Genomic DNA, 25683 nt, shown 5'->3' with positions numbered 1-25683 from the left:
GGGCTCATGAATAGGGAGGAAATAGAGGGATACGGACTGAGTAAGGGCAGAGATCTTTTTAGTTAGGGCATCATGATCAACATAGGTTTGGAGGGCTGAAGGCCTGTTCCTGTGCTGTACTTTTCTTTGTTCTTTGTTCTATCTCTGCCTTAAATAAACTTTGGAATTTCCTCCCTATACCTGTCACTCTTTCCTAAATGCCATAAAATCTATCTCTGACCAAGCCTTTGGTCAATTTTCTTAATATCTTCCCCTTTGGGTTAGTGTGAGATTTTATCTGCCAAGTATCCTGTGAAACATGTTGGATATTTTACTGCTGTAGTTGCTGTATCAATGTAATTTGTTGTAACTTGGTTCGCTCCATAGGGCTCCAAATCTATAGTGTAAAATATTCCATTGGCTTTGAAACGCTTCAGAACGCCCTGAGGGCTGCTATGTTAATGCAAGTTAATTTTGTCTCACAGGATTCACTGAGCACACTGATCAACAGCATTCTGTTGTTCATTTGTAATAACTCTTATGGTATCTGTGCTGATTATGAGCTTCCTGGGGATTGGTAGTTAGCCAACCAGGTGGAGCTTGTGTACCGAGTCGTTTATAAAGCAAGACCCCGAGAGGATCCATTATTTTAATCCCATTTGGGACCTGTTGTGTTCACCACGGTCTTGTGGTTTTTATTTCTTTTTATTTTGTGCAATAAAGCACGGTTCCTTCACAGCCAATTTCTAGAGTTATTATAAACTCATAATTCCAGTTGCTGATCAGAACTGACCTAGCTAGTGCTTGAAACCCACTGAGACTTGTCCAAAAGCAAGGTGGTGCAGAAGACGGAAATTGGAAATGAAAGTAAAATGTACTGGATATGCTCAGCGGGTTGGTCGGCATCTGTGGAGGGAGAACTTAATACATCAGGTCAATCAGGACTGGAGAAAATTAGTGATGGCACAGGTTTTGGACATGTACAGTGACAGGGAAAGGTGGAGGAGAAGTCAAGAGAGTCAAAATGAGAGAAGGGTTAATGCCGCAAGGCAAAAGGAAAAGATCAATGGGAAGTAAAGCAATGAAAGATTTATTGAGAGGAGGTATAAATGGGAATAGCAGGATGTTCACCAATAGCCGCTGTCTGAAAAAATGTGGGTGAATTTGCTTTCTGTCCCCCAACCATGTGATTGATTTTATTTTTCATGTTTACCACACCTTTAGTAAAAAAAAGTGCTCCTGTATTTCCGATTTTCATTTGTTGTCTTTATTTTGTAATCATGATCCTTTGGGCTTACATTTTGTATTTTGTGTTATAACTGAGTACCACACAAAATAGGAAGTGAAGTTCCCAGTTGGAAATGTTGCAGGTAAGTCACATAGTTCTGTTGCTGAATTACAGTGTGGTAGAACAGGTGGAAGCAAGCCGTTCTGGTCAATGCGCACGCTAGGATAAACCTGTGAAAACAATCACTCAGAAACTGTCTACCGCAGAGAGTCATTGAGGCACATAGCAATAGTATGAGTGGAAACTAGATAAGCCCAGGAAGGAGAAAGGAACAGACGGCTATGTCGATAAAGTGAGTTCAAGTACTGCAAAGGAGGCTCATGTGGAACATAAAACACCAAAAGGTCCTGTTGGGCTGGAAGGACAGTTTCTGCCCTGTGATATGCTGCGTCATTTTAGAGCAGAAAAAAATACTTGCGTACAATTTGTCTGAACCTTTCCCAGCACAAGGACATTTGACATTTGTGGACTTGCTGTTGCAATGTTGGTGCTGTTCACTAAGGGTTAAAAGGAACTAGTGAGCGGGATGGAGGAGTGGGGGGTAGAGAGAAAGAGAAAAAAATACTTGAAGAAAATGAATACAGTGTGTTCCTGTACATGGACAGAAATGATTTAAAGCTGTATGAAACCATAAACCAGAACCTCGTAGCGATCCTGTGAACCTTTCAGCGATTCTTTCTCATGGCGTCAAAGCTCCTCAGTGAGATTTACTCAAAATAGATAACCGTCAGAAGCACATGTGGGAAAGGCACGTTTGCTGTTTGGAATGGTTTCACACACACTCGCGTATTTCTGGGAAAGTTGAAAGCTGGACAATTGCCATTGAAGTGTCAATCACGCACGCACATACTCTCATGCTGTCTCCATCGCCCTTTATCTGTTTAGTTTATTCACTTGCCCCCTTGTTCGCTTGCTGGTTCTCTCCTTGCTCACTCATTCTTCCATCTTACAAACTCCCTCCTTGCTTGTTCTCCCCTCTTGTGTGCTCCTCCCTTTTCACTCATTCTCCTCTGTCATTTTCTCACACTTTGCTCCCTCTTGTCCTCCCTCTCAGTCTCCCATCTATCTCATCCGCTCACACCCCCTCGTCTGCTTGTTCCCCATCATTCATCCGCTTGTCCCTCCCCGTTGCCCATTTGCTCTCCTTCTCTCGCCTACTTATTCCCCTCTCATGCCCACTCCCTCCCCCTTTCACGCCCACTCACTCCTCCTTTATGTCTGCTCGTTCTCCTCTTGGCCCACCTGCTCCCCTTCTGTTGCCCAACCTTGCATGTCTCTATCCTGCTTATGTGCACTCTCTTCCATGCACAATGCACTGTTCAAAATTACTAGTCAGCCTCTATTGATCTGACCAGCCGCTCACAGATTATGAAGTGGTAGATTCTTACGAATGACCTTTTCCCTCTTTATAACAATGTTGTTCTTTTTTATCTTAGTTCATGGGATGTGGGGCATTACTGGTTAGGCCTGCATTTATTACCCATCCCTAAATGCCCATGAGAAGATGGTGGTGAGCTGCCTTCTTGAACTTCTGTAGTCTTTGTGTACCATAGAATGTAGTTGAGGCCAAAACGTTGTCTGATTTCAAGAAGAAATTAACTATAGCTCTAGGGGCTAAAGGCATCAAGGGATATGGGGGGAAGGGGGGATCAAGATATTGAATTTGAGGATCGGTCATAATCAAAATGAATGGCGGAGCAGGCTCGAAAGGCTGAATGGCCTACTCCTGCGTCTAGTTGTTATGTTTCTATGTAATAACACCCGCAGTGCTGTTAGGAAAGGACTTGCAGGATGTTTGACCCAGTGACTGTTAAAGAACTTCTGCCCTATGCCTGTCTGATTAGTGCACAAGAAACAATACTTTTCACTGTATACTAATACATGTAACAATAATTAATCAAATCAAATCAAAAACTTCCCTTTTGCTCCCTCGAGTTGAAAAGCTTTTCCTCCTTCTTCATATCTCGTTATTGTTATTACCTTTACCACTGGCACCATGAATATCTATTTTCTTCTTCATGGGCATCCTATTCAAAGAACAAGAACAAAGAAAATTGCAGCACAGGAACTGGCCCTCTGAGCCTGCAACGACCATGCTTTGAATTCTTTGAACTGTCCTCCACACGACTCCATCTCTCCTTCGTAGAATCGTACAGAAGAGGTCCTTTGGCCCATCGAGCCTGCACCAAAACACCTGAACTCCCACCTAATCCCACTTACCAGCACTTGGCCCATGGGTTTGAATGTTATGATGTGCCCGTTGCTCAGCCAGGTACTTTTTAAAGGCTCTTTATGATCGCAGAATAACACAGTGATGTTTGGGATTAGATTTTGACCAAGGTGGGAGAGACAAGCTGAGTTCGGAGCTCCGAGTGCGGGGATTGCAATGGGCTGAGGTGGAAGATATGGTCAGAGTTCCATGCAGCATTATGCAGCTGGATCTCTTTACCAACCTTTAATTGGTTAAGCTTCAAGTTTGTGATGTTGCCACACCTGTGCTCATAAAACCTGGAGCTGCACTTACCAGACATGGACCGTTTGTTGCTATTAAGAGCAGATTTACGTTTTCCAATAGCAGATTGCTTTCACCAGGAAATCGCCTTGCCTCTGGTGCTGGTTGATCTCCAAGCTCATGGCTCAACTAAATTGCTTCCAAGCAGCATGTAACCCACTGAGCGTAGAGCAGGATTTTACTAGATACTGGGTAAAACAGCACCCAGTGATATATATATGTAGTGTTTGAGTTTGGCAAGACATCTGATTTTGGTGGATTTATCTCTCCAATCATTTGAGTGATGTATAGACTCTTTGAAGTAAGAAAGAAACTATCTCTTTGCCACAATGGAACCGCCTACTAGAAATTACACTTATTTTGCACCTTGGATGTAGAAAACTGTGTCAAATGGCTCATGGGCTATTTCTTCGCTGGTTCTTCTCCTGGCAGAGAGATGGGCTGCACATGGGCTTCTCCAGAGGATCACCCAGAAGTTGCCTGCAAGTTATGGGCCCAAGTGACCTGGTCTTAATTTTACATCTGTTGGAGTTCAAAGCAAGGTGTGCGTGTGGAAATGTCAATTCAGTTGCTCACGGGTATAACTCCTCAGCACAAGAACTGTTTGCAGCCAAGCGCTACAAACATATGAAAGTACTAATTAGGAGCAGGCCATTCAACCCCTCCAGACTGCTCCAATAAGATTGTGCCTGGTCTGAATCACAGTCCCAACTCCACATTTTTTTCTAATATAAGTTAGCGCCTTCAATCAGAGAGGCCTCTGTTGGAAATTTCACTATGGAGCGTTATGGCTTGAAGTTTATTCAGTAAAATGGAGGGATTGAAGTTCTTTCTGTACCCCACCTGCAGAGGCAACTGTTGAACAAGGTCGAGGGGGCTTTGCTCTATGTCTAATCTTAAGGGCAAATTTTGGACCAGGTAGAGGGAGCTTTACAACTATAACTGAGTCATTGAGCATACCTTGCACTTTTTAATCTCTCTTTCCTGCTACCAAAAACTCCACTTGAGCCTTCTGGAGTGTAATTTGAAAAGCGCTGTATTAAGGCAGAATTTGTTGTAGTTTGGTTTGCTGCTCTGGGCTTTGATTGGAACTGATTGAAAAGCGGAAGTTCACAATTGTTGAAGTATTCTGTCTCCTTCAATCATGGGGCAATCTCTGCACTCCCAGGCATTCACTGACATTTAAACTAAACAGAGCCTGCTCACCTACCTTCATTCATGGAGTCACTAAATCACCCTCTTGGATTCTGCTGTAAAGGCCCCAGACATTTCGTCACTTGGGGCTAAAAGGATCAAGGGACATGGGAGTCTCAGGATATTGAATTTGATGATCAGCCATGATCAAGATGAATGGCAGAGCAGGCCCAAAGGGTCAAATGGCCTACTCCTGCTTCTAGTTTCTATGTTAAGTGAGATCTTGCCCTTGCATGGCATACATGCACAAACTTTCCAGTTACATATGTCAATCGGGAACAGTAACCATGACCAATTTCCTCCCTTACCTTTCCTCTGGCAAAAGGAAACTCTCTGAAGTCTAGCTCCCTACAGAAGACTGGGAATCAAGGCTGGAGTCTTTTGATCTCTATGGTTTAAGCCAATCTAGCTATGTGACACCTTTACCTATTCAAAGTTAGAAAAACTTTCCTCATAGCACTCCAGAACAACATAACTTACCTTTGGAATAGAGCCACAGTTTTTGTGGCGGAAAATAGGATTGAAAATTTCCTCAAAGCAAGGTTTCACAGACAACCATGAGATAGATGAACAATTTGTATGTTTTGGTATTGGTTGAGGGATGAATGCTAATCAAGACACTGGGGACAATTCTCCTGCTCTTCTTCGTATGACATAACAGAGTCGAAGGAGAAGGTTGCATGGTGGGAATGTCAGTGGGCTTGTAATTCAGCAACCCATGTTAATGCTGTGGGGATATGGGTTCAAGTTTCACCGTGGCAGCTGGTGGAATTTAAATTCAGTTAATAATAAATCTAGAATTAGAAGTTATCCTTAGTAATGGTGACCATAAAATTAATTATGATTGTTGTAAAAACCCTCCTGAATTGCTTCTCGGCCTTTTGGCTAGGATCAAGCATCTCAACAAGCTCAAGATGCAATGCTTTTTCTTGTCAACTTGGATCTTGCATGGACCATTAATTGGATTCAATTTGCTCTGCTTTTTGGAGCAAGCAGGGAGGTGGATTAAGGGCTTGCCCTGTCCACTCTGCACATTGACTTTGTACCTTTAAGAATGGGGTTCACTCAAATCCTTAGGAAAGGAAATAGAACCATAGAATTCCTACAGTGCAGAAAGCTCACTTTCAGCCCAACAAGTCTAAGTTGACTCTCTGAAAGAGCTTCTTACCCAGACTAATCCATCTAATCTTCACATCTTTAGACTCTAAGGGTCAATTAAGCATTACCAATTCATCAAATCTGCACATCTTTAGAGTGTGGGAGGAAACCAGAGGAAACCCATGAGGACAAGGGGCAAATGTGCAAACTCCACATAGACAGACACCCAAGGCCAGAACTGAACTAGGATACCTGATGCTGTGAGGCAGCAATGTTAACCACTGTACCATTGTGCCGTTCATGAAATCTGCCTATTTCACCTGGTCTGGCCTACATTTGACAGAAATGTGGTTGACTTTTAACTGTCTTCTGCAATGGTCAAACATGCCACGAGGTTAAAGGATAATTGGGGATGACCATCAAATGCTGGCCTTGCCAGCAATATTCACACCCCATCAAAATATATATTTTAAAAATTCTTTTACTTTCACCTGATAGGGTCTCGGTTTAATATCTCCTGTGAGTGACAGTATATCATGCAATGCTCTCAGCCAATGTTAACTTTGCTGTTGGTCTGGAGTACGTGTTCCAAGTCCTGGATTGAGACCTTGGGGGTGTTTCTGCTGAGCCAAGCTGACATTGTCATTGGGAGCAGTTCACTGTCATCTTCAATCTCTCCTCACTGTGCAAGATGTAATGATAAAAAGAATCAAAAACAAAGCTTTTTTTCTTTAAAACAAGTTTTTTAATAAACTAGATAAAGACTAACAAATGTCTGGCAGTGAGTTGAAAGCAGTAATCCGATCTTGGTGGGTTCTGCTCGTGTTCATAAGCTGTTCTGGCTTCACTCTTGGGCTTTGAGATACTATCAGAACCACTCAATTAAATTACAACCTTGTAACTTGCTACCGGCCATCTGTTCTAGTGCAAGCATTGGAAGGTTTTTAGTAATTGGCTGTGGGGTCGTTAATGCGGCAGACCGCAGGATGAAAGGGTGTAGGATCCCCATAGACCACTGGGGTGCACAATGACGAAAATAACTTAAGTTCAGAGTAATGGCAAGGGTTCTGGAGTAATCAGATGGTTATGTATCGAATAATAGATACCCAGGAATGACTTACTGGCTGGATCTGAAACAAGTTCAGATTATTTAAATATATAATAGTGAATACCTGGGATTGGGCTATAGATTTTAATCAGGAGATTTATGTGAAGTATAAGATATACTGTATAGAATTACGTCATGTGCCTAGCACAGAAACAGACCACTTGTTCCAGTCACTTCATTTATGTTCCATTTGAACCTCCTCCCATGGTCCTTCAATAAGATAACCCTCTATTTTCTTCTAAATAAAAACAAATTACTGCAGATGCTGGAATCTGAAACCAGAAGAGAAAATGCTGGAAAATCTCAGCAGGTCTGGCAGCATCTGCAAGGAGAGAAAAGAGCTGATGTTTCGAGTCCAGATGACCCTTTGTCAAAACTTTGAGTATGGGTTCTTTGGGGAGCATGGGGAGCTTTGACGAAGGGTCATCTGGACTTGAAATGTCAGCTCTTTTCTCTCCTCACAGATGCAGCCAGACCTCTACTTTCTTCTTCCTCTTCTGCTTATCTACTGCCTTTCCCTTCAATGCATCTGTACTATTTGCCTCAAATTCTCCCCATGGTAGTGAGTTCTACATCCTCAACACACTCTGATTGAAGACATTTCTTACGAATTCCCAGCTGGATTTCTTGATGACCATTTCATGCTGATGCACTTTAGTTGTATTCTTCCCCATGAGTGGAAACACACTCTTTATATCTACTCAATCAAAACCTTTCATAATTTTAAAAAGCTCTGTAAGGTCACTTTCTATTCTGCTTACCCTTTTCAGATTAAAATAATCTTGCAGATCTGGCATTACACTATAAATATGTTTTGCAACCTCTCCAGTGGAATGCTCCCTCTAATTTTTCTTGTCTGCGGTCTGTTTGTTGCACTGCATGATCCCTTTAAAATTGTTGTGTAGTCATACATTAAAAATATATATTTCATGGAATTTGGGCATCACTAGCAAGCACAACATTGTTGTCCATTCCTAATTGCCTTTTGAACTGAGTAGCTTGCTAGGCCATTTCAAAGGCAGTTAAGAGTCCCTGATGTTGTTGTGGCTTTGGAGTCACATATAGGCCAGACCAGATAAGGACGGCAGATTTCCTTCCCCAAAGGACATTAGTGAACCAGGTAGGCTTTTATGACAATCAGTGATAGCTTTTTGGTGACTACTTTTGTATTCCAGATTTTATTATCTGAATTCAAATTTCACTAGTTTCCCTGCTGTGATTTGAACCCATATCTCCAGCGAATTAGCCTGGGTCTCTGGATTATTAGTTCAATGACATTACCACAAAGCCACTGTCTCCCCATACCCTGTCTTAAAAGGAAAGTTGATTGTGCGCAGACTGTTTGCGCTACATAGTAAGTTCCAGATTGCTGCATCATTACATACTCACGTAGCATAGAGGGAATATTGCTCCAATTCCTCTCTGTCCTTCATATGAGCACCAAAACCAAACACAGTTCTTCACGAGTGTGGCCTAACTGAGATTCAGTACTGTGACGTCTCCACTTTCCAAATTGAGTGTTTGCTTTGCTTTTTTTTTATTGTCATGTATTAACCTGTGTTGCTACTTTTGGAATTTGTGTCTTTTTATCCCCCAATCCATTTGTTCTTCCACTCGGTTTAGATTCTTAATTTCCAAGTGACATGGAAGAAATAATTTCCATATTTTGTTTTCTGAAATGTAATACCTCACACTGATCTCTGTTGAGTAATTCCCAGGCTGGAATATAATTGAAGGGTTTGAAAGATTTATAGAATAATGGATACTTAGGAGTGCGTTGTTAGCTGGAATTTATTTATATATACATATACAAAAGCCAAGAGTGAGTTAGGCTGGAGCTGAATCAAGGATTTCCATTAAACCCTATATTGAATTCTGAAAGCATAGGATCCTCTTTGTCAGTGGGATTTTAGTTTAGTGCATGCAAAATTTGGTCTCTGAAAAGTATCTAGTAATACACTTAGAGATCTGGGGTGGGGGGGGTGGTCGGATGGGATATGGGACACAGTCATTTTGGTGGATGGAGTTAATGCCATTCACTTTCACTTTTTGAAATGAAACGCAGCCTCCAAAAACCTCAAAAAGAGGTAATAAGAACAGAGCAATTTTCGAGTCATACAAGCTAACTGATAATAATAATCCAGGAGATGCTGAGCACCCCTTCATTTGCCTCTTCCTTTTCTAATTTACCTGCTGCTCAGTGATTCCAGTGCTGTGGAAAATATCCCTGAAGTAATTCTCACATGGTGGTACGTTCTATTGTGGGGGACTATTCTATTTTCAGCATTGCTTTGTAGCAAATGAACAGGACTGCACGTTGGATCTCCCTCACACAGCTCTTGCAACTTCCTTGCTTCCCTTCCATCCCCGACTTCTCAAAGAACTGCTTTTGCAAAGATTCATGCCCACTCTTTTGCTCCTTGGAGGAGCGCCTTGGGACCTTATTTCATGAAATGCAAGTTGTCACCGTTTGTACAAAATGTGATGAATTTTATTCACATGGAATGAATTGCTTTGAAGTGCAGTGACTGTTGTTATGTATGGATGACAAAAATGAAAACACTTGAAGTTAATTAAAGCCAAGATTATCAAAGCATTTCTATTCTCATCACAGAACAAGGGGGTAATTGGCACTCAACACAACTTCCCTGCCTGGCGGGAACATAAGCTTGATTTCCCACCACCACTTCCTCCCTTCGCATGTGTCGCCTTTGATAAATGAATTCAAAAATAGGAAAATAACTCTGGATGTACATACCGCACCAGCATTTGAAACGAGAAGAAAAGGGAGCCATCAACAGCATTTGTCGCAGTCGAAAAGGATGGCTGCTTGATGAGATAGCCCGAGAGGTCACGAAACGGGGTAACATCAAGGAGATACGCGATTATCAGAGGGGTAGCAGCTCGGTTTACAATCCATGATGGGCTTTTAGTTAATTGAAAATAGGGAGAGAAGTAGTTCAGGTTTTTGAACTATTTCCTGCCGTGAGACAGGTTTATTTTATCCTACTGATGATACAAAATGTTGTTGCGATAGTAATCCTGCTCAATAAAGAACAAAGATCTTACAGCGCAGGAACAAGCACTTCAGCCCTCCAAGCCTGCACCGACCATGCTACCCGACTTAACTAAGACCCCCTACCCTTCTGGGGACCATACCCTCTATTCCCATCCTATTCATGCATTTGTCAAGACACCCCTTAAAATTCACTATCGTATCTGCTTCCACTGTCTCCCCTGACAGCGAGTTCCAGGCACCCACCACCCTTTGTGTAAAAAAATTTGCTTCGTACATCTCCTTTAAATCTTGCCCCTTGCACCTTAAACCTATGCCCCCTGGTAAGTGACCCTTTCACTCTGGGAAAAAGCTTCTGACTTTCCACTCTTTCCATGCTCCTCGTAATCTTGTAGACTTCTATCAGGTCATCCCTTAACCTCTGTCGTTCCAGTGAGAACAAACCAAGTTTCTCTAACCTCTCCTCATAGCTATTGCCCTCCATACCAGGCAACATCCTGGTAAATCTTTTCGGTACCCTCTCCAAAGCCTCCACATCCTTCTGGTAGTGTGGCGACCCGAATTGAACAAGTGCGAAAGGAACTGCAGGTACAGACATTTGGCGTATGTGTTTGACTGGGAGCCAGTGGTGTGAAGCTACTATCTGTGGGATTATGACTGAACGCCTCTAAGTCAGAATCTGGCCTAAAAGTGTAAAGATGCTATTTGACTCTAGCTGCATGGCCCCTCATCCATTAACCATGCACAAGACCAGGTTGGGAACAGAAAGCTGAACATTGCTATTCGCTTTTGCATACCATCTACAAAGTTCCTGGGATATGAATCAGGCTGCCTTTGTTTTTCCCCTTAGCTTAGGGAAGCTGAGGCCCCGATGTTTGTCCCTAACTGGCTGTGGTTATGGTCAGCTCCATTAATGCAGGCTAGGGATGTATTTTGGGATCTTGTGCCATGCATGGCTTAGCACCATAACACATGATATATTTGCCTTTTGAGCTATTGGAATGGGATGTAGTGACAGATTTTAACATGTATGTATGAATCCCAATTGAGATATCATCGTAAGCAACATTTGACTTTATAGCTTGTGGCCAGTGTGGTTGAGTGTCCAATGGATCATCAGTTTATTCGTCTTTCATTCAGGTTTCTGAAGTTAATTCCAAACTTACGAGACATCACTGGGATTAATAAGAATGAGAGAGAATATAAAACATGTTGGGAAGTAGTGTTTGAGTGGCATTTGAATTGTCAAACTTTGTAAGGGGGAAGTAAGGAGTTGCCAGGCTTTAAGGTTTGGGGAAATTATGAGGTGGTGTGCTGTGTATTGAATTTAACATCGAGAACTTGAGAAGAAGATGCAACACAAAAACCAAAATATATGCAGTTTAGGACAGCAAGAGAAAACATGAATGGTATTTACCTAGGGCTTTAAATGCCGGAAAATGTCTTTGGGTGTTTAATAGAGTGGGAGCGAAAGCATGACTGTTGAAGCAAAGTAGCGATTGGGAAGGATGACTAAAGGTTTGATGGAAGAGGTCAGTTTTAAGGCATGTCTTATAGAAAGGTGGGATAATACGGTCAGCGCATGGCCAGGTAGCTGAAGGGGTATGATGGGAGGAAGATGTGGAAGATGTGTGTATGTGGGGGAGGGGGGGGTTTGTTGTCAACAGGAACTCGGTGATTAAATTCAGAGGAACAAAAAGAGAGGAGGAGGCGGATTGTTGGCTGGTTGAGGTGACGGAAAGCACTGTGTGGATGAGTCTATTTAAACAGAAGATTTTTAAATTAGAAGCTTCTGTAGGTCAGTTAAGATATGGCAGTGGGTGAGGAGGATCTGGCGTGGGATATTTTGGATTAGCTGAATTTTAATGGATGTCAACTTGGTGAGCATTTGAGGAATTGAGTTTGTAATTGACAAAGGCATGGCTGAGGGTCTTGATTGCTGAAAGGAGATGTGAAGACAGAGCTATTACGGAGGTTGAAGTACATTGTCCTTGTAATGGAGAGGGTGTGGTTAGACACAGTGCTGAGATTGCTAACAATCTATTTCAACATGATATAATGGCCAGAGAGGAATATGGGGTGATGACAAGGCTCAGAGTTTGAAGTAGGGACTTCAAATGATACTTTTAAACTTAGCAATGTTTAGCTGGAGGAAGTTATACCTTACACACCAGATGCTGGACAATCATTCTGACAGTACAGAGATAGTGGAGACATAGAGCTGGGAATGACTGGCATGCATATGAGAGCTGGCCCCCAGTATTGAATTGATATTGCCAAGCTTTTTTTTTAATTCTTCCATGGGATGAGGGTGTTGCTGGCTAGACTAGCTTTATTGCCCATCCTTAACTCCCCTTGAGAAAATGGTGGTGAGCGGCCACCTTAAACTGCTTCAGTTCATCTGATGCATGTGCACAGTGCTGGTGGGAAGAAAGTTCCAGGATTTTGGCCTTGCAACAATGAAGGAACATCTATAGAATGCCAAGTCAGGATGGCATGTTACTTTGAGAGGGACTTGCAAGTTGTGGTGTTCCTATGTATCTGATACTCTTGTCTTTCCAGTTGATAGAATTCAATGCTTTGGAAGGCGCCATTGAAGGAGCCTTGATGAGATCCTCAATTTTGAATATCTTACACAATATTGCTACTATGTGTGAGTGGTAGAGGGATTGAATGTGTCAGTTTGTGATGGGATGCATGCAGGCTACTTTTTCCTGGATGGTGTTGAGCTTCTTGAGTGCTGTTGGAGCTGCACTGATCCGGCAAGTGGGGAGTATTCCATCATAATCCTGTTTTGTACCTTGTACATTGTAGACAGGCTTTGAGAAGTCAGCAGGTGAGTTATTTGCTGCAGAATATTTTCTTCCCTGCTGCCATGAGACTTTTGAATGGACCTACTGAAGTTGATCTTTCTCTACACCCTTGTTATGACTATAACACTATATTCTGCACCTTCTCCTTTCCTTCTCCTTTCTATGAACAGTATGCTTTGTCTATATAATGTGCAAGAAACAATATTTTTCACTGTATATCAATACAAGTGACAATAATAAATCATATCAAATCAAGGTTTCCCAGACCTCTGGATTACTAGTCCAGTACCATCACTGCTCTGCCACCATCCCCACATGAAACAGAATATCATTTCATGTTTGCCTATGACTACGACACATGGGATTTCAGGTCTCAAATTGGAAAGGGACAATGTAAGGACTTATGTCAGGAAGCCTGACTTTGCACAAGGAGCAGTTTGTACTTAGAATGGGACCTGGATATGGGAGTGGAGAAAAGTGGGTAGGAATCATTTAATATGCAGTAATCAGTAAATTGTAAGGACAATGGAGTAGATGGCCAAGCCAACTCCCTCTGTTTTGCTGTATGTCATGGTGTCACTTACTTTTGATGTAACAGGCATCTCAGTCACATACATTCAATCCCATTTAAGAAGAGCATAACATAAAATCTGTTTTATATGGAATGCTTCAAGCTCTCCATTATGTGTTAAAACAATACCAGACACTTTGGAGTGAACTCCAGGACAGCGATCCAGTGTCCTGGTTCAGATAATAGTTTTAAACTCTTGTCATCTGATTTTGATTGGACCGCTGTTTTTAATTCAGTCAGCGGCATCTGGTATAGTCTCTCTAATTCAGTCCGGCTTTCCTCTATCTTGTATGCAACTGTGCAAAGACATCTTCGTGACCCCCTTGATGATGACCACCATAGACTGGAATTAGACTGCTACGGGGCTTTAAAGAATTGCATTGGACAGCGCAGATGTCTCTTTTGCATTGTGTGGTAAAGAAAGGGTTTGCTTTACCGTATCAATGGTACAATATTAAAAGGGGCAGTAGGAACACAAAAATAGGGAACATAGACACAAATCTTTTGAAGGTGGCAGGACTAGATACAAAGACTAGTTATAAAAGTGACTGGGACCTTGTGAGATATTTTTGGAAAATAAAAGTATGTTTGTATAAAAGAGCAAGAAAATTGTACCAAAGTTCTGGTAAACTGCTATAAAACGCTGTAAGTATTGTGAACTGCGAGGAGCATATTAATAGATTCCAGGAGAACAGCGGGCAGAATTGATGGACTGATGGCCGATTAAATTTAATACAGAGAAGTTTGAAGTGCTACATTTTGCTAAGGAAGAACAAGTAGAGACAATATAAGATAAAGGAGACAATTCTAAGGTGGTTGCAGCAACAGAGTGACATGCTGTACATGTACACAAATCATTGAAGGTGGGGGGTAGGTTGAGAATGTGGTTAATAAAAGATATGGGATCCTGGGCTGTAATGTTTAGGCAAAGGCAAGAAAGTTAAGATGAACCCTTGTACAAATCACTGGTTCAGCTTCAACTGGAGTGTTGTGGCCAGGGGACAAGAGCAGATAAGAACATAAGAAATAGGAGCAGGAGTAGGCCATCTAGCCCCTTGAGCCTGCCCCGCCATTCAATAAGATCATGGCTGATCTGTCGTGGCTCAGTTCCACATTCCCGCCCTCTCCCCATAACCCTTAATCCCCTTGCCTATCAAAAACCGATCAACTCGCGTCTTAAAAATGTTGAGTGAGGCAGCCTCCACCACTTCAACGGGCAGAGAATTCCAGAGATTCACCACCCTTTGAGTGAAGAAGTTCCTCCTCAACTCCGTTCTAAACCGCGCCCCCTTTATCTTGAGGCTGTGCCCTCTAGTCCTACTGTCCGTTCTGAGCGGGAAGAGCCTCTCCACCTCTATCCTATCCATCCCATTCATCATCTTATACGTCTCAATGAGATCTCCCCTCATTCTTCTAAACTCTAACGAGTACAAGCCCAGTTTATTCAGCCTCTCCTCATAGTTCAACCCCCTCAACTCCGGAATCAGCCTAGTAAACCTCCTCTGCACTCCCTCCAAGGCCAAAATATCCTTGCGTAAGTACGGCGACCAAAACTGCACACAGTACTCCAGCTGCGGCCTCACCAATGCCCTATACAGCCGCAGCAAGACCTCCCTACTTTTATATTCAATCCCCCTTGCTATGAAGGCCAGCATCCCATTCGCCTTCCTGACCACCTGCTGCACCTGCAGGCTGGGTTTTTGCGACTCATGCACAAGGACCCCAAGGTCCCTCTGCACCGTCGCATGCTGCAGTTTTTCGCCACCTAAGTTATAGTCCATAGATATATGGGAACACTGTCTCCTGGAAGTTTCCCTCCAAGTCACTGACCGTCCTCTTTTGGAAATATATTGCCATTCCTTCACTGTCGCTAAGAGTCAATCACATTATCTGTTGATGTGGAGATGTAGGCCAGACCAGGTAAAGGCGGCAAATTTCCTTTTCTAGAGGATGTTAGAGAATCAATTGATAGTAGTTTCATGGTCATCATTAATTTTTAATTCCATTATTGAATTAAAATTTCACCATTTAACATGGTGGCTCCCAGGAGCATTCAAGAACACAAGAACTAGGAGCGGGAGTAGGCCATCTGGCTCCTCGAGCCTGCTCTGCCACTCAATAAGATCATGGCTGATCTTTTCGTGGAATCAGCTCCACTTACCTGCCTGCTCACCATGACCTTTATTTCCTTTACTGTTCAAAAATTTATCTATCCTTGCCTTAAAAACATTCAATGAGGTAGCCTAACTGCTTCACTGGGCAGGGAATTCCACAGATTCACAACTCTTTGTGTGAAGAAGTTCCTCCTCAATTCAGTCCTAAATCTGCTTCCCCTTATTTTGAGGCTATGCCCCCTAGTTCTAGTTTCATCACCAGCGGAAACAACTTCCCTGCTTCTATCTTATCTATTCCCTTCATAATCTTACATGTTTCTATAAGATCTCCCCTCATTCTTCTGAATTCCAACGAGTATAGCCCCAGTCTGCTCAGTCTCTCCTTATGAGGAGAGGCTGAATAAACTGGGCTTGTACTCGTTAGAGTTTAGAAGAATGAGGGGAGATCTCATTGAGACGTATAAGATGACGAATGGGATGGACAGGATAGAGGTGGAGAGACTCTTCCCGTTCAAAAAAGACAGTAGGACTAGGGGGCACAGCCTCAAGATAAAAGGGGGGCGGTTTAGAACGGAGTTGAGGAGGAACTTCTTCACTCAAAGGGTGGTGAATCTCTGGAATTCTCTGCCCGTTGAAGTGGTGGAGGCTGCCTCGCTAAATATTTTTAAGAAGCGGGTTGATGGGTTTTTGATAAGAGAGGGGATTAAGGGTTATGGGGAGAAAGCGGGAAAGTGGAACTGAGCAGCGACAGATTAGCCATGATCTTATTGAATGGCGGGGCAGGCTCGAAGGGCTAGATGGCCTACTCCTGCTCCTATTTCTTATGTTCTTATGTTCTTATAAACTAACCCTGTCAACTCCGGAATCAGCCTAGTGAAGCTCTTCTGCACCCCCTCCATGCCAGTGTATCCTTTCTCAAGTAAAGAGACCGTGGGAGACCCTGGGTCTCTGGAATACTAATGCAACAACAATACTGTTGCATCATTGCCTCCCCAAAACTGAACTGGACAGCCATATAAATACTGTGGCCACAAGAACAATAAAAAGTCTCACAACACCAGATTAAGGTCCAACAGATTTATTTGGTAGCAAAAGCGCTAGCTTTTGAAGCGCTGTTCCTTCATCAGGTGAGTGGGATTTCAGTTCACAAACAGGGCATATAAAGACACAAACTCAATTTACAAAATAATGGTTGGAATGCGAGTCTGTACAGGTAATCAAGTATTAAAGGTACAGACAATGTGAGTGGAGAGATGGTTAAGCAGAGGTTAAAGAGACGTGTATTGTCTCCAGCCAGAACAGTTAGTGAGATTTTGCAAGCCCAGGCAAGTAGTGGGGATTACTGATAGTGTGACATGAACCCAAGATCCCAGTTGAGGCTGTGTTCATATGTGTATGGAACTTGACTATCAGCCTCTGCCCAGCGACTCTGTGCTGTCATGTGTTGTGAAGGCCGCCTTGGAGAACCCGAAGATCAGAGGTCGAATGCCGGTACCCGCTGAAATGTTCCCCAACAGGAAAAGAACATTCTTGCCTGGTGATTGTCGAGCGCTGTTCATTCATGCATTGCCGTAGCGCCTGCATGGTCTCCCCAATATACCATGCCTCGGGACATCCTTTCCTGCGGCGTATCGGGTAGACAACGTTGGTTGAGTTGAAACTGCACAAAAGGATGATCCGACGCATGGCACATTGTGCCATCACTAAGATTGCCTATTTCCACCTCTGTAACATTGCCTGCTTGTTTCTGCTCATCTGCTGCTTAAGCCTCATTCATGTCCTTGTCACGTCCAGACTTGACTAATCTAACGGTCTGTGAGCTGGTCTCCCACATTCTACCTTCTGTACTTGAAGTCACCCAAATCTCTGTTGCCGATTTTCTTACTCGTGCCAAATCCTGTTCACTAAATTGTGCTCACTGATCTTTATTGGCTTCTGATCAAGCAGCATCTTGTTTTTGAAGTTCTCATCTTTTTAAAATAATTTTTCCTTATCTTCGCCCTTCCCGATCTTTATCATCTCGTCCAGGTTATCGGTGCTCATATAATTCTGGCCTTACTATTGGTGACTGTCACCTAGGCCCTAAGGTCTAGAATCCCCTTCCTGAATCTCTGCCTCTCTATCTCGCTTTCCTCCCTAAGCTATTGCTTAAAACATAATACTTTGACCAAGTTTTTGGTCATCTGACCTATCGTCTCCGCACGTGGCTCTGTGCCTTATTTTATAATGCTCCTACAAAGAGTCTTTGGATATTCTTTTATGTTAAAGGCACTATTGTTGAGTTATTTTATATATTATTGGAGTTGAGTTATTATGGTCTGAAATTCACTGCCTGGAAATGGATTCAATAGTAACTCTCAAAAAGGAATTGGATAAATAGTTGGATAAGAAAAATGTGCACGGCTATGTTGAAGAAAAGAGAAAGTGGATTGAACTAGAGAGCATTTGCAAAGAATAGGCACAACAGACCTAATGGCCTCCTGTTTTGTCCTGTGGCTGCACCTCCAGAGTCATCCCCAAATGCTTCATATACAATGAATATCCTTCCTCAAGTACAGTGCCCAGAACTGGATGCAGTACTCTTGTTGAGGCCTCACTAGTGACTCAGACACAATCAGTATAATCCCCTTTCTCTTGTACTTCATGCCTCACATGGTTTCCCATGGTGGCACAGTGATTAGCACTACTGCCTCACAGCACTAGGGACCCGGGTTCGATTCCTTGCTTGGGTTACTGTCTGTGTGGAGTTTGCACGTTCTCCCCGTGTTTGTGTTGTTACGTAGGATAATGTAGCAGCAAGGTCTCCAAGCAGGAATGAGGTGAATGGGACATACACTGTGATAAAGCCTGGGATTTTCTGTGTAGTTTGTTCCAAGCAAACTGATCTCGGTTGGAGCAGCTGGACCTGCTAAGAAAATCAGCGAGGGTCTTGCCTCTGCCTTGTCAGTGACCTGTTGCTGGAAATGTGTATGTGTGTGCCTTAGTTAATGAAAGGGTCGATTTAGATCATGATATCTTACAGGACTCATGAATGACCATTTGAACAGTGGTAGCCATAATGTGGAGATGCCAGCGTTGGACTGGGGTGGGCACAGTAAGAAGGCTGTCAACGCCAGGTTAAAATCCAACAGGTTTATTTGGAATCACGAGCTTTTGGAGTGCTGTTCCTTCATTCAGTGACATCACCAGATAAAGGAGCAGTGCTCCGAAAGCTTGTGATTCCAAATAAACCTGTTGGACTTCAACCTCACAACTTGTGAGACTTCTTACTTTGTATTTGGTGTTTGCAAAGCCACACACCAGTGTCATTTCAAAGAAGATAGAGAAACTGGGTGAGGAGTATACTGACTGACTGCAGAGCAAGAAGATTCATTTGATTTTTCAGTTTGCCTGCTGCACTCATCCTCATTTTACTCATCGTCAGAATACTTTAGAGGGCATTTAAAGGTGACCATTTATTGTAGATGAGAACCACTATGCTGGCCAGATAGTTTCCCTTCCCTAAAGGTCATGAATTACTTCATGGGATTTTCTGACATTTGAGTAGATTTCATTCTTGGTTGGTTTCAGTTTCACAACTTGCCATGCCGGGATTTGGGCTGTCAACCTTTGGATTGCTATTCCAGAATGATAACTTAGATATTAGCTACCATCTTCCCAAAATATCAACCATTATTAGCTTCACAGAATTTTAGAATTGCTGTGCAGCAGAAGGAGGTCATTAGGCCCATTGTGTCTGCACTGACTCTCCAAATGAGCAACTCCCCTAGTACTATCCCCCATCGTCTCCCTGTAACTTTGCATATTCATCTTTTTCAGATAATCAGTCTAATTCTCTTTGAAAGCTTAAATTGAATATGCCTCCACCATACTCTTAAGCAGTGCATTACAAACCCTAACCACTCACTGAGCAAAACTAGTTTCTCCTCATTTCACTTTTGCTAATTATTTTAAGTTTGCGGCCTCTTGTTCTCTATTTTTCTGCCAATGAGAACAATTTCTCCCTATCCGCTCTGCCCAGACCCCTCATGATTTTGAATACCTCTATTAAATCTCTCCCCAACCTTTTCTTTAAGGAGATAAGTCCTAACCTCTCCAGTATATCTTCATAACTGTTCCCATTCTCTATATTTTCTGCACCTTCTCTACAGCTTTCAAACCCTTCCTCAAGTGCAGCACTCAGGACTGAATTGCAGTATTCTTGTTGAGGTCTAACTAGTGACAAAAATCAATATAATTCCCTTTCTCTTGGGCTCCATTCCCCACAGGTTTCCCACGGTGGCACAGTGGTTAACGCTGCTGTCTCACAGCGCCAGTGACCCAGGTTCGATTCCTGGTTGGGTCACTGTCTTTGCACATTCTCCCTGAGTCTGCGTGGCTTTCCTCACCCAGTCTGAAAGGTGGTTAGGTGCATTGGCCAAGCTAAATTCTCCCTCAGTGTACCCGAACAGGCGCCAGAGTGTGGTGACTAGGGATCTCTTCTTTTGACAGATACGAGTGTTGATGAGTGACTGGATCATAGGAAATGTCTCTCTCCTCATTCCCCTGAGGGTGATTTGTTGGTTTCTCACCTTTATCTTGGAATGTGAACTTGCATGTTGAAGTAGTTTGCTATGTCTTAGCCCAAGCTGCAAAATTTCCACTTAGTTGAAAAATCATATTTTTGAAAATAAAGGGACATAGCCTTGTAACAAGCTCCATTCTCCAGGATAAGAAAATTTATCTGCCTGAGTCTTAAAAGCTCCATGCAAGTAGGGAAATGGGATCAAGGTTTAGTAGGCATATCTGAATGAACACTCTTGACAGTACAACTTCCTCGTTCTGAAGCCTAGATTATGCGCTGAAGTCCCAGTGTTGAGTTTTGATTTGAACCTTCTGACCCAGAGGTGAGAATACTCTCAGCACAGCTTGACAATTAATTCTCAGTTCAGCCAGCCAACATTGCTGCTGTTACAAGGTGCAACTGCAGCTCTCAAACAGTTAATGTCCTGAAGGGATTGTAAAAGGGTCGTACACCTATGCTGTGCCTGCACATGTATAGAAATCTGTCAGCATATGAAAACATTTAATTGCAGATTCACACTCTCCAGTTTTGAGTCATTAGCAATCTGTTTCCAGTTTATTTTCAACAGAACTATGTGCCGGCAGCATATTCTGCCTTTTACTCTCGTCACTTTGCTTTGAGTGGTGGATTTTTTGAATGTTTTAAAACCCACATCTTTCAACATTTTTCTCAGTATATTATCAAATAATTCATAAATATGGTCAAAAAAAAGAGGTTTCAGAAAACCCTCTTCAGTGCTTTTCCCTTCTCATATTCTGACTACCCTGTAGCCTAAGCTATAGAATTCTGTTAATTTAAAACATATAAAGAATTGGGTTTTTTTTTCTGTCCCCAGAAACTTGCAAGCATGTTTTACTGATTTATTTTTGTTGAGCTCCCAGTAAACAAATGAAAGAGATTTTGGATTCGCATTGCCAGATTTTTTGAAACTTTTGTATTTGTTAATTCTCCTCGATCTTCACCCGGTCCTTGAAACAGATCATCTATAAAAGAATGAAATTGCATTTACGTGTCACCATATCAGAGTTCAGGAAAGAAACATGGTAGTATTTTGTGCTTAATTAATGTTTTATATAGTTTTTTTTTGCAGAACAAGAAGCCATAAACATTAATGAGATGAATAATTAATTAAAGTGTTTTTAAATAGAGCTGCTGGAGGGAGAAATGCTGACCAAGACACGGGGAGAGTTCACATCTCTTGGAGCATATTTCTTACATTCCATACTCATATCGGCACCTCTGACAATGTGGCACTCCACTGCTGCGCTGAAGTGTCAGATTATGTAACACAAATGCTAGTGCAGTAGAAGCGAGAACGAACCTAAGCCGACACTACAACTAGGGATTTGCAGTTGATTTGAAGCTCAAATTAAAATTAATAAGTGTTGATCCCTTAAGTAGAGAATTGTTTATTAAAGGCTAATAGAAATTATGCAAATCAAGAAATCATTAAGTAGCTTTCCAGAGCTAAGTACTTGGGTATAAATTGTTTTGGCTCTGCTATTCCCAGTTACCTGCACAAGATTTTCATACTTTAGCCATTTGAACAGAGGAAGAATACTGAGCTGTATTAAGATTTTGATTTGTACGTGAGTTATGTATTGACAAGGTGAAGATAAACGATGAAATAACAAGCTCAGAGAAATTTTCTTTCTCAAAATGTTGTGTTTGTCTTTTGGTACGTTTGGTTGGGTGTTGACTTGAGGATGTGTGATTAACCCGTGCAAATCATATAACATAACCTGCCATTACTTTTCTGGTGATTCAGTTGGCCTGTGTGAATTGCATGATCGGTCATTTTACTCTAACGAGAAAGTAGCATTCCTACTTGTGTCTGGCTACTCCCAGAGTATCCCTCAGAGAGGAACAGGAGGTATGAAGATTCCCTGACTCTGGGAGAGAGTTTCATAGGGAGGACAAGTGGATTTGTAGATTTATTGATTTTTGATGGAAGAATCACAGGGAAGAAAAGAGGATGTGATGATCCCCTGACGCTCGGATTGAGTGCCACAGGAAGAGAAGCTCAGGATATGGGGTGGTGGCGTGACAATTGGTCTCTGTTCCGTTCTCCCAGTTTCTCTGTTTCTGTTGCATTGGTCCCATTGATATAACTTTCCATTCTCGCACTCGTGATATGTCTTTTTCCTCAAGTGAGGATTTCCTTGGTGTGGGTGACCCTCCACCATGTCTGATGTATTTCACCCACTTCTGCTGTCACCCCTCTCTCCCTCCCAATAAAGCTAAGGTTCTCTCTATCCTCACTTTTGGCCTTCATTGGATTCCCTGCTACCAAGGCATATTTAAGATTTTTAAGTTTGTTTATTGGTGTCATGCATTGCAGTGAAGTTACTGTGAAATTCCCCTAGCCGCCACATTATGGCACCTGTTCGGGTACTCTGAGGGGGAATCTTGCGTGGCCAATGCACCTAACCAGCGCGTCTTTTGGACTTTATCCTTTTTCCTTTTTTTGTGTAGAGCGGCATGATGGCACAGTGGTTAACACTGCTGCCTCACAGCACCAGGGAGTCGGGTTCGATGAAGTCTGTGTGAAGTCTGCATGTTTTCCCGGTGTTCCGGTTTCCTCCCACAGTCCGAAAGACATTCTGGTTAGTTGCATTGGCCACGCTAAATTTTCCCTCAGTGCACCTGAACAGGTGCCGGAGTGTGGCAACTAGGGGATTTTCACAGTAACTTCATTGCAGCGTTAATGTAAGCCTACTTGTGACACTAATAAATAAACTTCAAACTTGAAAACAGTTATTTTTTACTTTGGGCTTTCCATAACCATTCTCCAGCTTCAAAACCAAACAGCATTACATGGAGATCTGTGAAACCCTTGCTTGCTGAAGGCAGAAGGGCATGTTAGTGGGGTGGTGAAGGGACACTTTATCAATCAAGGCATTGATTATAAAAGAAGGGAAGTCATATTGGAGTTGTATTGAACTTTGGTGACGCCACAGCTAGAGTACAGTGTGCAGTTCTGGTCACCACATTATCGGAAGTACGTGATTGCACTGGAGGTGGTGCAGGTCCTTGTGCACAAATTGCAAAATCCCAGTCTGCAAGTGCAGCAGGTGACCAAGAAGGCGAATGGAATGTTGGCCTTTATAGCGAGGGGGATAGAATATAAAAGCAGGGAGGTCTTGCTGCAACTGTACAGGGTACTGGTGAGGCTGCAGCTGGAGTACTGTGTGTAGTTTTGGTGGCCGCACTTGCGGAAGGATATATTGGCCTTGGAGGGAGTGCAGAGAAGGTTCATTAGGCTGATACCGGAGATGAGGGGGTTGTACTATGAAGAGAGACTGAATAGACTGGGTCAGTACTTGTTGGAGTTTAGAAGGCTGAGGGGGGATCTTTTAGAGACGTATAAGATGATGAAGGGGATAGATAGGGGAGAGGTAGAGAGATTCTTCCCGCTTAGAAAGGATAGCAGGACTAGAGGGCACAGCCTCAAGATAAGGGGGGGTGCAGTTTAGATCGGAGTTGAGGAGGAACTTCTTCACTCAAAGGGTGGTGAATCTCTGGAATTCTCTCCCCTTTGAAGTGGTGAAGGCTACCTCACTGAATATATTTAAGTCACAGATAGATAGGTTTCTGATGGACAGGGGAATTAAGGGTTATGGGGAGAAAGCAGGAAAGTGGAACTGATCCACTTCCGATCAGCCATGATCTTATTGAATGGCGAGGTAGGCTCGAAGGGCTAGATGGCCTACTCCTGCTCCTATTTCTTATGTTCTTACGTTCTTAGAGGAGATTCACCAGGATGCTGCCTGGGATGAAACATTTAAGTTATGAAAAGAGGTTGCTTGGGCTATGTTGTTTTCGTTGGAGCAGAGAAGACTGAGGAGCGATTTGATTGAGGGGCAAGGACAGAGTGGATAGGGAGCAGCTATTTAGTTGAAGGATCAGTCACGAGGAGACATAGTTTCAAGGTGAGGGGCAGAAGGTTTAAGGGGGATGTGAGGAAAAAATGTATACCCAGAGGATGGTGACAGTCAGGAATGCGCTGCCTGGGAAGGTGGTAGAAGTGGGTTGCCTCACATCCTTTCAAAAGAACCTGGATGAACACTTGGCTCATCGTAACATTCAGGGCTGTGGGCCAAGTGCTGGCAGATGGCATTAGGTGCATCAAGTGTTTCTCATATGTCGGTGCAGACTCGATGGTCTGAAGGCCTTCTGTGCTATATGATTCTAAGAGTCTATACTTACTATTCTCGCTGTACAAAATATATATGTCAAGGCATTTTATCACCCCTTGTGAGATGTAGCTCTGTAGTAACAATGAAGTTATAGTCTCTCTCCCCCATCCACCTTAAATATCTTCCACTTTCTATACGGTCATCTGGACTTGAAACGTCAGCTCTTTTCTCTCCTTACAGATGCTGCCAGACCTGCTGAGATTTTCTAGCGTTTTCTCTTTTGGTTTCAGATTCCAGCATCCGAGTAATTTGCTTTCATTAAGTTATAGAATCTTATTGAATAGATGGAGGCCATCTCAAGAGAGCCCATTAATTTCTAATTTCCCACCAGTTCTTCTTTCATAGAATCCTTACAGTGCAGAAGGAGGCCATTCGGCCCATCGAGTCTGCATTGACCACAATCCCACCCAGGCCCTATCCCCGTAGCCTCATATATTTATCCTGCTAGTCCCCCTAACACTGAGGGGCAATTTAGCATGGCCAATCCACCTAATAAGCACATCTTTGGAACTAATCCATCAATTAGTTAACATCTATAACCTCTGGTTACTGGAGCACTTGTCAAAGGAAACAGCTTTTCCTGTGACCGTTATCAAAATGCCTCAGTTTTGAATATCTCTGCTGGTTTCCATCTTTTCACCCTCACTGCCTTCAGCAGATTTTTCCACATAAGTTAAGCCCTTTATCTCTGGTATCATCCTGCATCCTTTCCAAGCTCTTGTCATCCTTCCTAAAATGCGGTGGCCAGAATTACATACAGTACTTGAACTGAAGCCAAACAGAGATTTATAATGGTTTGCCATGACTTCTTTTGTATCATATGTCCCGATTTTGTATTATATGTCCCTATTTACAATGCCAAGTATCCTGTACTCTGACACATGCCACACAAGAACATAAGAAATAAGAGCAGGAGTACGCCATCTAGTCCCTCAAGCCTGCCCTGCCATTCAATAAGATCTTGGCTGATCTGATAGTGGTTTAGTTCCACTTACGCGCCTGCTCCCCATAACCCTTAATTCCCTAAATATTCACACGATTTGTGAATATGCAGTCCCAGGTCTGTCTGCTCATGCACCTCATCAGAGTCGTACCATACTCCTTGAAAATCAAAGACTGTGAAACAGCAGTCTTTCAGATCTGATGAGGATTCATTAAGAAAATGAATTGGCCATTTAGTCCCTTGAGTCTGCTCCACCATTCAGTTAGGTCATGGCTGATTTGTTC

At 42.7% G+C, this 25683-nt stretch overlaps 1 protein-coding gene and 1 pseudogene across 2 annotated transcripts in view; both read left to right on the top strand.

The window, feature by feature from the left end:
- The window catches only part of LOC145344932 (exocyst complex component 6B), a 595965-nt gene that overhangs the window by 211772 nt on the left and 358510 nt on the right, over window positions 1-25683 (top strand). The window lies entirely within an intron of this gene.
- LOC145351507 (U2 spliceosomal RNA) lies at window positions 5839-6041 on the top strand (annotated as a pseudogene).

This window comes from Carcharhinus amblyrhynchos, chromosome 1, assembly GCF_965287045.1.
Source record: "Carcharhinus amblyrhynchos chromosome 1, sCarAmb.v2.hapA, whole genome shotgun sequence".
In the NCBI taxonomy this organism is placed as follows: domain Eukaryota; kingdom Metazoa; phylum Chordata; class Chondrichthyes; order Carcharhiniformes; family Carcharhinidae; genus Carcharhinus; species Carcharhinus amblyrhynchos.
This window is presented reverse-complemented; position numbering and strand designations above follow the sequence as displayed.